Below are 10175 nucleotides of genomic sequence, written 5' to 3'. Positions count from 1 at the left end.
CTCACGTCGGGTTCTGTGCTGACAGCTCAGAGCCTGAAGCCTGCTTCGGATTCTGTGTCTCCCTCTCTCTCTGCCCCCCCCCCACCCCACCTCGCTCATGCTGTCTCTCTCAAAAATAAATAAACATTAAAAAAAATTTTTTAATCAGTATTCTCTGTTTACATCAGTGCGATCTTTTATTTTTTCCTGCCAAGCGGTGGTTCTTAACTTTAACTGTCCCCAGGGAGCTTTTAAATCACCCAGGGAGCTTTTAAATAACCCTGAAGCCCAGCCTGAACCCCAGATCAATTAAGTCAGGTTATCTTCAACTTTTTCCTTGTCAGCTTTCCATTGAATGTTTTACTTCTGCTCTTACACTTTTAATTTACAATAACTCTTTCTTGTTTTCTGATTGCTTCTTGCAGCAAACATTGTTGGCATAGGCCCTTGGCATTCACCCTTGAGTGCTGCCCACAGCTGCTTACTACACATAGCTATGCAGCTCTGCCCAAGAGCTATTTTCTTCCAACCAGCATCCTCAGCCTGAGTGCAGGACAAGCTGGAGGTTACTCCGCACTGGAGGCAGTTAGTGGACCCTCGTGCACTGGCTGGGATACCTCTGAGGCATGTTCTATACCAGCTCCTGGGGTTCTCCAGAAATATCAAGCTCCAGGCGCCCACAGTAGTAGCTGGCTAGGGTAACACACCTTTTGTTGGCTTCCTTCCCTTCCCTGCCTCACCTCCCAACTCCTTGACCCACATTTCCTAGGATCACCTGCCAAAAATCCATTGCACTGGAATCATCATCTCAGAAATGGGCATTTGGGAAAACCCAAACCCAAACACTCTTTTTTTTTTTTTCTTTTTAAATAGAATCTTATTTGTGTTTCATGGATGTGATACCTCATTATCTCTCTGTGGGTATTAATTATAGTGAGTCCTAACATCTGTTTAAAAAGTTTCATTCCTGGGGCACCTGGGTGGCTCAGTCATTTGAGCATCCGACTTCGGCCCAGGTCATGATCTCACGGATCATGAGTTCGAGCCCCACATCAGGCTGTCTGCTGTCGGCATGGAGCCCACTTTCCATCCTCTGTTCCCAGCTCTCTTTGCCCCTCCCCCACTTGCATGTGTGTGCTCTCTCTCTCTCTCAAAACTAAATCAACATTTAAATAAAGACACATATAAAATAAAATAAAATGAAGAAAAGGAAAGAAAAAGCTTCACTCCTGCCTTGGCCCATAATTATCTACTGTTTACTTTTCTGGGGTTTCTCCAATTTCCCACTATGATGAGGACACGTGCCTGACTGGCGGCATCCTGAGAGCCAGGGGGCAGGAGGAGCAGGGTTCTCCCTGGTCAGTACAGACTTTCACATAACATCCCTGGTTTTAGTGTAGTGTCTCTCCTGCCTTCCGCTGTGCCTAGTGTCCTTAGGTCCGGAGCCTCCCTCGTTCCATTTTTCTGTAGAACAAACTTCTGCCAGGGTCAGGAGGGGGTAACTTATTGGCTGCCCTAGATCTGAAAGGGGCCTTTGGTGGTTCTTCCAGTTATAACTGATAGGTAAGAAATCACCCAAAACTAATCAAAACAACAATATTCTTTCTTTTTTTTTTTTTAATCTCTCATGGTTTCTGTGGCTGAAGAATTTTTGGAAAGGCTCAGAATGGGTATTTCTGGCTTGGGATCTCTCATGCGGTTGCAGCCAGAAGGTGACTGAAGCTTGGAATAGCAGGGGCCGGGCACCTACTGCCCTGTCTCTCTCCGTCTCTCTGTCTCTCTCAATCTCTCTCTCTCTTTTTCTGTCTCTCTCATCACAGGGCCACTCCGTGGGGTTCTTCCATATGGGCTTCCTCACACCATGGTGGTCTCAGCACAGTCACACTGCTTAAGTTTCCAGCCCAGAGTCCCAGCTTCAGACATTACAGTGTCACTGCCCCCGCACTCTGTTGTTACAAGCAAGTCACAAGCCTGCCCCAGTCAAGGGGAGGGGACACAGACCTCACCTCTCAACAGGCGGGGTGTCACAGTCACGCTGTGGAACACAGGTGCAACGGGAGATACTTTTGTGGCCCTCTCGGGAAAGTACAACCTGCCACAGTGGTCTCACTGCTTCTCACGCAGGGTCCTAGCCATGCTTCTGTTGGCAACCCCTCTCAACCTCCCACTCGTCACTCTGACTCAATTCCTGGCAGTTTTGGTCCATGAATCTTCCTGCCTCTTGGGAGGCCCCCATGCACAGATGTGCAAGCTGGGCAGTGCGTCTAGCCTAAGGGCTAGCGGATGGCCCCACGGCTTGCTGCCACCCTCTTCTGCAGACATTTTCAGCTCTACTAACGCATCTCCTGTCCACCTCCCCAAATTGGTCAACACCTCTCATCTGCTATTCCTCTCTTTCATGTTCTTTTTGGCTCTTTTGTGAGCTAATAACTTTTTGGTTCATTTGCTCTGGTTTTGGTATGGCTTTGGGGAGGGGGCAAAGGAAAATCTATATCCTCAATCTATCATTTTTTTTAAGTTTATTGATTTTGAGAGAGAGAGCAAGCGGGGGAGGGGCGGAGAGAGAGAGAGACAGAATCCCATTCGGGCTCTGTACTGTCAGCACAGAGCCCAACGCGGGGCTCCAACTCACAAACCATGAGATCATGACCTGAGCCAAGCTCAAGATTGGATGCTTAACCGACTAAGCCACCCACGCACCCCTATTATTTTTTAAAGTAGGCTTCATGCCCAGCATGGAGTCCAACATGGGCCCTGAACCCACAACCTTGAGCTGAGATCAAGAATTGGATGCTCAACCCACTAAGCCACCCAGGTACCCCTCAATCTATTATTTTAACGAAAAATGCCATGTTTCCATATTTTCCCCTAATAGAAATCACTGCAATAATGCCTCAATATGCACATAAGCAAGTGTTAATACCTCTTTGTAGAGTTTACTTTTACAAAAATGGACCATACTATAATTGTTGGGTAATTTGCATTTCTCACTTAATATATTCTGGACATCTTTTAATGTCAATATATATAGATCTGCCTCGTTCTATATAATAGCTGTGTAGTGTTCCATGGAAGGAACAGGAATTCTATCCCACAGGAGAGGAAAGGGGGGAAATGTACCTATCCCTCACTCTTTATGCCAGAGGGACAGGATGACTCCCCAAAGGAGTGCCCCAAGGTCAGAGGCAGGATGTGGTGGGTGGGGATGAGGTGTACAGAGCTTTAACCATATCCTTGACTCCACGTGCATGTACATAATTATCATTACAGCATGCACACTTCAGAGTCTGTTTTTTTTCCCCTTGGCTTTATTGCTAAAAACCAGGATTTCTCAATTTGGGCACTAATTGAGAAATTTGGATTAGATAATTCTCTGTTGTGGGGCTGTCCTGTGCATTACAGGATGTTCAGTGACATCCCTGGCCTCTACCCACTAGATACCTAACACCACCTCCCCACATTGTGATGGCCAAAAATGTCTCCGGACTTTGCCTAATGTCCCCCAGGACAAGATCACTCCCAGTTGAAAACCACTGCTATAAACTGATCTAAAGTCCTCTTGGCAGCCTGTAACCCGGTTAGCTGGCTCTTCTCCCTTTGCTTTTCTTACAACTAGTTACCTAGGTTTTTCTAGGAGAGGATATATAGTCCCTACATGCCATTCCCTGAGTGTCCAGGTAGGGTTAACTCCTTTCCTTTTTTTTTTTTTTTTTGTTTATTTATTTATTTTAAGAGAGAGCACGCCAGGGAAGGGCGGAGAGAGAGAGAAGAGAGAGAGAATCCCAAGCAGACTCCACTCTGTCAGCACAGAGCCTGACTGGGGGCTCAATCTCATGAACTGTGAGATTAGGACCTGAGCCGAAATCAAGAGTTGGATGCTTAACAGACTGAGCCACTCAGGAGCCCTGGGTTAATTTTTCTTACTGGCAGGTTTCCCACCCCCCCCCCTCAAGTTTATTTGCTGCTATCCTTAGAAATAATTTTGAGAAATTTCCAAATGTAATACATATTTATTGTTGAAAATTGAAAAATACAGAAAAGCACAAGGAAGAGAATTAAAATCTTCCCTCTGGACCCCTTCCATAATCACTGACAACATAATTTTGGTGATTATTTTGACAGCCTTCTAGTCTTTTTCTCTCTCTTCCTCTGTATAGATTGTATGTCTGTCTACATACCTATGTGTGTGCATAAATTTTTAAGCAAAACCCCCTGTTAAGAAAATATGATTAACATTGTAACATGTCTTCTTGCTTTAAGTACCCGGAGTCCTTTGTAATGTCTCCTTATTTGTGCATCCAGAGGGCTCTGCCTTACTGCTCAGGTTCTGATCGCACTGATAAAGAGGTCACTTGCCTGTACCATTGTTGAAATACAGCAAATGACCTCTGTTCCCTGTCAAAGTATAACTTAAAGAACATTACAAACATGGCATTCCTACAACCGAGCACACACCCCAGATACATTTAACTTGTTAATGAGGGAATCAGCAGGATGGTAAAAACCAGTCCAAAGAAGAAGTGGAGGAAAAGAGGTTATACAATCCATCAGGAAAGGCATACTAAAATCAGCATGCTAGGTTAGAGGCAAAACTGACTCATATCCTACAGGGTAATAAAACTGTAACCTTTTAGGTTATCATTTTTGTAGACAAAAATCATTTGTATCTCTACCAAATAAAATTCTATACAACCTTATAGAATCAGGGCCCCAGGCAAAAGGAAAGTTCAAATCAAACAGAGGTTCAAATCAAACAGAGGGATTAGATAACAAAATAATCCTGGGGTGGTCTGTTACGCAGTGTTTCAGTCTGCAATGAAAGGATGTGCACTTCTCCTTTTGCCTCATTTCAAGTTTGGAATCTCTTTTCTTTTCTTTTCTTTTCTTTTTTTTCTTTTCTTTTCTTTTCTTTTCTTTTCTTTTCTTTTCTTTTCTTTTCTTTTCTTTTCTTTTCTTTTCTTTTCTTAAGATTTTATTTTTAAGCAACCTCAACACCCAGCATGGGGCTTGAATTCCCAACCCCGAGATCAAGAGTTGTACGTTCTTCTGACTGAGCCAGGCAGGCACCCTGGGATAATTTTTCTTAATATCCCTTCTTTTCTCTGGTTCCCCAGACAAATTCTATGCAAGATTTCCCTGAGGCAAAGTGGCCATGGTTTCTGCGGTCCCCTGGGCATCCCTCATCTTCCTCCCTTTTAACCTGCATTCTAAACAGGTGAGATCAGTCCCCAGGGACCTGGGTATTTCCAATTAGTCACTGTACCTGGCCAGATATAACTCACATACCACACATTTATTTGAAGTGTACAATCCCATAATTTCTGGTATATTCAAGAGTTGTGCAATCAATTTTGGAACATTTTATTCACCCCAAAAAGAAATCCTATAGCCATTAGCAGTCACTCCCCATTTCCTGCCAGCCCCTAGCAACCAGTGATCTACATTCTATCTCTATGTATTAGTCTTTCCTGGACTATATTTTCTACAAATGGAATCATACAACATGTGGGTCTTTTGTGTCTAGTTTCTTTCATTTAGCCCAATATTTTCAAGGTCCATGCATGCTGTAGCATGCCTCAGTACCTCATGCCTTTTTATTGCTAAATAATATGCCATTGGATAGATATACTACATTTTAATCAGTCGATGAACATACAAGTTGTTTCCATTTTTGTCTATTGTGAAAAATACTGCTGTAAACCTTAGTTATAAGTTTTTGTGAGAACATATGTTTTCATTTTTATTGCGTATATACCCAGGAATGGAATTTCTTAGTCATAAGATAACTTATACCTCACCTTTATAGAAGCCGCCAAGCTGTTCTCCAAAGTGACTTTGTCATTTTACATTCCTACCCTCAGCGTAGGAGGGTTCCAGTTTCTCCACGTCCCTGTCAACACTTGTTATTATCTGCCTTTTTGATTATAGCCGTCCTAGTAGGTGTGAAGGGGTATCATTGTGCTTTTGTGGTCTTGCTTTTTTTTTTTTTAAGTTTATTTATGTAATTTGAGAAAGAGAGAGAAAGGAAGACAGAGAACCCCAAGCAGGCTCTGTGCAGAGCTGGACGCTGGGCTGGATCCCACAAACTATGAGATCATGACCTGAGCAGAAATCAAGAGTCAGACACTTAACTGAACCACCCAGGTGCCCCTGTGGCCTTGCTTTTTAAACTAGTCTTGCACAGAAAACAAATTCGCACACAATCAAGGAAACAAGCACAGTGTCCTCAAGGTTCTAAGCCTCTACTAGTGGGATGAGTCTGATGGATGAGTAAAGACTGTCCCGCTGAACCATCCTATGGAGCTGGCTCCCAAAGGGGCAGGACGTCTATATCAAACCCTACCCACCCAGGAGAGAGCATATAGAATGCATGATCTTCTGCCCAAACATGGGTCGCAGTATCCTTCTGGTAAAAGGGAGGCGGTAGATGCCCAGGATTGTTGTGTGAGGTGAAAGAAAGGAAAAATGCAGGCTAGGCCTGGGCCAGGCCCCTTCAACAATATCCCCAACTCTGCAAGGGTCATTTGTGTGCTGGTGGGAATCAAATGACCTCCTTCACTACTGTCAGTCACACTATCAGGGTTACTGGCACATCCCCAAACTAAGTAAATATGTTGCCGCCTTTTGAAAATGTGAATACCTCCGGGAGGGGTAGGCATCTTGCAAGAAGTCAGTAGCTGGTTGTGAATTAGCTTATCAGATGCCGCCTCACACCCTGATGAGACAGGGCTTGGAGGAAGTGGGAGTTTTGACTCCCCAGACAGGGGAGGGGAGGAGTGGGAGGGAGCTGTGGTGGAAAATGGGTGACTCTGCAAGAGAAGTGACATTCCAGGCGGTGTGGGGGGGGGGGGGGGGAAGGAGCGGTGCAGAATTGGATAGATGGGGGGGAAGGAGCCTGCTGGGAAAAGAGTTCACCTTCATTCATCAATGATGAACAAAGACTGTGATTAGTTCATTGCATGCCACACGTGCTAAGTGCATTGTGCACAGTTTTTGCTTTATTCATTTAATGAGCACTCACAGAGCCCCATGTACTGTCACCCATCTCTCACAGGCCACATCTCACAGATCCTGTTGGCTTCCCCTAGAAAATGATTCCCCAATCTGACCATTTCTCACCACCTCCCCGGCCACCCACCTCCTGTGTTGTACTGCAAATCTCCCGTAGGTCTCCCTGCTTCTGCGTTTGCAGTCAGAGCAATCCTTTACGAGACAACGTCCCTCCTGAATTTGAAATGCTCCAGTGGCTTCCTGTCTTTGTCACTATAAAAACCAAAGTCCTTGCAATGGTGTACAAGATGCTGCCTGAACTGCCTACCCTCTCTTACCTGACATCACCTGTCGGCCGGCTCAGCCACAGGGATCCGGCTGCTCCTCAGACATCTGCTCAGGGCCACTGCAATGACTTCAGTGTTCTGCCTAGAATACTGTTCTCCCAGAACCTGCCTGGCTTGTGCCCTCATTTCCTTGAGTCTCAGCTTAAATGTCACCTCCTCAACAGACCTTTCTTAGCACTCTCTCCTCCATCTAAAAGAACCCTGCATGTGCCAGATTGCTCACTGTCAGAAAAGAGGGTTACAAATATAGAAAGGGAGAAGGCTAGAATGAATTCTATGGTGATAGATTGGAATCAGAGAGATGGAGTGAACTCATGGTTTTCAATAGATACAGATATATATAGAAATAAATGCAGATGGAAATGGGGTGTGTGTGTGTGTGTGTGTGTGTGTGTGTGTGTGTGAACATACACATATTCTCTAGCTCAGTCCACTGGAGAAGGCCTGGGAGCAACACTCCAATAACAGCGAGCACACCTTATGCCCAGATCTTGACTTGTAAATATTATTCTCCATTAAAAGGAATCAGGACCCCTTGGAGAAATGGTTGATTCCAGGCCTGGGGCAGGAAAAGTACATGAAAAGCCTGGAACATTCTTTGTGCCAAAAAAATAAGAAAGTGCTCAAAGGCTAGTGTAACACATCAAAAGGATACAGGAACTAGCTTGAAGGGTTTCCCAGTTGCCAATAAAGGACAGTTTGAATGCTGAAATAACTAATGACAACAATTGATTATAACTCACTGAATAAAATAGGAATCCACGAGTCCCTACCAACAAATAAATACAAAAGTTTGATGAGGACCAGGATAATGACACAGTTTTCAAAATATCTCCCCATAAAGTACATATTTCTTTAAAAAGGTAAAAAGAATCACTTAACGGTGCAGAAATCTGGCAGATGCTACCTTGGTAGTCAAGTGATTGAGGTTGATACTTCAAGTAATAGGACAAACAGAAATTGTCCATCATCTGATACGGTGCAGTGAGAAGTACACGGCATTATTTCTGTGATTATATATGTATTTTTCTGTGATAGAGATTACTTCTGTGATTACACATATATATATATATTTTTTAATGTTTATTTATTTATTTTGAGAGGAGAGAGAGAGAGAGAGCACTCACCCTCTCCGTGGTGTCAGCACAAAACCTGACATGGGGCTCGATCTCACAAACCATGAGATCATGACCTGAGCAGAAATCAAGAGTCGGACCCTTAACTGACTGAGCTACCCAGGTGCCCTGCTGTATACATGTATCAAATCACTGTATCATATACCTGAAACTAAGACTCAGTATATCTAGATTTAAAAGAAACATAACAGCTAAATGGCTCTGTGTTTCTGGAGAGGATGTTTTGGCTCTAAAGGACACTACTGGGGCAAATGGCAAAATTAGAATGGGGTCTATGAATTATGGTGTTGGCAGGATAACACAATTATTGCTCTAATTAGGATGAGTCCCTGCTTGACTCCACAATGGTTTCACCACTGCCACAGATGTCTAGTGTGCTTGCAGCCAAGACCACCTTACCCCAACCATCTCTGCCACTGTCACCTGTATTCCCTCCTCCATGTTCTCAGTGAAGTGATTGATCCCCACCTTAGGGGTGTGGAGTTTGGATGTTTTTCTTGGGCTTGGATTGTGCTTTCTGGGGCTGGCAGTTCATCTACCAGGACTTCTGTCGTCCTCTGTGCTCCCATGGGTCAATTTGCTGCCACGCTCACACATTCATAGGGACCTGGGCTTCCCAGGTTGTCTTCCAGTCGGACAGGAAGACTTCTGCAAGCACCCAGAAATGATGCATTTCCTAAAACAAAACATAGAGCTTGCAGGTGCAACATCTTTTGGTTTCATTGTTGTTGTTGTCGTTGTTTGGTGTTTTTTTATTCCTCGGTATAGCAGCTAGTATCTATTGGGGGAAATAAAATGCAGGATACCAGAGTGTATGTATATATTTAGCAGATAAGTTCTCAGGCCTGTGACAAATGCATAGGAAAAGAACTGGAAGGAAATACATTAAGTGCCTTTGAGTCTTTTATATTCAGAAAAAAAAAACAAAAACAAAACAATGTTTACAGGCTGTTGACTATCCTAGCCCTTCCCCCAACAACTTGTGGGTTAATGAGGGTTTTTCACCAGTTGGGAAGGGGTAGAGAGTAGGGCAGTAGGGTCTTAAATTGTTTGTAACCAAGGAGTCCACAGGGAATGCTGGAGTCTCAAGTCTGGGAGTCTTTAAGGCTCCAGACAGGTGAATAAAATATGTTAATTAGGCTCCCACTGGCTGCACTCAGGCTTAGAATATTTTTTTATTTTTTTATTTTTTTAAAATTTTTTTTCAACGTTTTTTATTTATTTTTGGGACAGAGAGAGACAGAGCATGAACGGGGGAGGGGCAGAGAGAGAGGGAGACACAGAATCGGAAACAGGCTCCGGGCTCCGGGCCATCAGCCCAGAGCCCGACGCGGGGCTCGAACTCACGGACCGCGAGATCGTGACCTGGCTGAAGTCGGACGCTTAACCGACTGCGCCACCCAGGCGCCCCAAGAATATTTTTTTATATTTTTAAAAAAGTTTATTTATTTTGAGAGAGAAGGCATGCACACAAGTGAGGAAAAGGGGCAAAGGGAGAGAGAGGGAGAGAGAGAGAGCAGTCTCCATGCCCAGCATCTGGCCGATTTGGGGTGCAGTCCCACAAACTGTGAGATCATGACCTGAGCCGAAATCAAGAGTTGGACACTTACCCGAGTAAGCTACCCAGGCACCCTGGGTTCAGAACCTTCTAAACAGATATCCCAAGCTGAGGAAGGATGGGGGCTGGAACATAAGGGGAAAAGCCCAAAATCCGGAGATTCCT

This window comes from Panthera tigris, chromosome E2 (genome assembly GCF_018350195.1).
Source record: "Panthera tigris isolate Pti1 chromosome E2, P.tigris_Pti1_mat1.1, whole genome shotgun sequence".
In the NCBI taxonomy this organism is placed as follows: Eukaryota; Metazoa; Chordata; class Mammalia; order Carnivora; family Felidae; genus Panthera; species Panthera tigris.
The sequence above is the reverse complement of the archived record's forward strand: the minus strand, read 5'-3'. Positions refer to the sequence as shown.